This window comes from Arachis duranensis, chromosome 1, assembly GCF_000817695.3.
Source record: "Arachis duranensis cultivar V14167 chromosome 1, aradu.V14167.gnm2.J7QH, whole genome shotgun sequence".
NCBI lineage: Eukaryota > Viridiplantae > Streptophyta > Magnoliopsida > Fabales > Fabaceae > Arachis > Arachis duranensis.
In genome coordinates this window covers 103,186,475-103,188,298 of record NC_029772.3, presented here as the reverse complement: position 1 = coordinate 103,188,298, position 1,824 = coordinate 103,186,475, and positions in this window count along the sequence as shown.

Sequence of the window (1,824 nt, the reverse complement as noted above, 5' to 3'; positions counted from 1 at the left end):
GATTAAGCTAAACTAAAAAATTAAGTTGAGAGAAAATATTATATGTATTATTTTTTTCATATAAAATTTTGTTATAGTATTTAGAATTAAACTTAGGTAAAGAAAATATAAAATATTTGTCTTTTAATCTGAGAAAAGAAAAATGTTCACTAGCTAGAGTTGTACCAAAAAGTTGTGTAAGTTTTTTTCTTAAATTAACATTCCAATTGAGAAACTATTTTTTTTATTAATAATTAGCTAAAAAAAAATTCAGAGACAATATTGATCTTTTAAAACTAGGTATCTAACAATGAAAGAAAATAAAAGAATGAATAATGAATTTAATTAAATGTTTGTCGAAAAAGTTGATTATAAACAATGTTGTTTGAAAATATTTAAAAGTTATTTTTTTGAGTTTTTGACTTATAACAAATTATATTAATGATGTTTGGTATAATTTTTTAGATATACTTTTAATTTTTCAATAAATTGTTTAAGAGTTTTGGAAGAAATTTAAAAATTTGACTTTTCTCTTTTTTAAAAGTTATTTTATCATTTTTATTTATTACAAAATTTCAAAACAAATACTTTTATAATAAATTTTTAAATACAAAATAACTTATTTATAAGCTGCTTTTAATATAAGTCCTTATGTTTTAAATTTTTTTTTTTCAAAAGAACTTAGACCCAATTTTGATAAACAACTTAAGACTTTTTTAGAAAAAGAGTTTAAAGTATAAAAATTTTTATTTATAGCAGCTTATTATAAATAATTTATTTTGTATTTGGATTTTTACTGATAAAAATACTTATTTTAAAGTTGTAGCGTTTGGATAAATAACTAAAAAAATACAATTTTTTATATGAGAGAATGGATATTAAAATAACGATGATAACAAATACTTTTCAATATTGAATAACGGTATTCTTGTATGTGATGAATAGTAATAAAATTCTAATTCACAATAATCTTGATGGCAATGCTAAAAATATTATTGTGTAGTTAGTGTTTGCTATTTTATTGTGTATGATATGATAGGTGAAAATAAAAAATAAATATAAAATGTGTTAATGTATATTTTGTTATTTTTTTATTTTTTTTACTCCTATTAGAACTCCTTTCTCCTTTATTGGGATCAAGAACTTGCTTTAACTAACTATAAAAATAATAGCAAGTTATATAAAGATAAAATCATAGGTAAAAAAATAAAATAAAAATTAAAATTTCATACCACACTAATGTTAGATACAAACTTAATAATAAAATAGAGTGATAAAATGATAAAAAAATACCTGAAAAAAATATATACAAAATGCAGTAAGTGATTCAAATGGAAGCTTGCGTGAAAATGGTGGTGGAGGGCCACTATTTCCCGCAAAAACAAAAATTATATTTCATAAAGCCAACAAACGAAAGTAAATCTTTTTTTGTTTTGAAGTCATTTTTTTAAGTGAGTAATAGAATAATTTTTATCGAGAAGAAAATATATCATATATTTCTACTTTTTTCAAAAAGTTGTGAATTACGTTTTTTGAAAAGGTAAAATCTTTTCTTTAAAATGGTGCTAGACGCGTGTATTATAACCTTTTATAATCTAGAAGTAGGAAAAAAAAAAAAAACTTCTGCTACTTCTCCAAATGGATTCTTAATTTAAGTTGTTTATCCAAATTGACCATAAGTTTGGGTAAAGAGTTTAATTAAGCTCCTTTTGGGTAAACAATTTAATTAAAATTTTTTTAAAAAATAGTTTAAATAATAAATATTTATATTAATTGTAACTTATAAATAAATTATTTTGTATCTAGTTTTTTAATTCTAAAAGTGTTTATTTTTAAAAAAATATA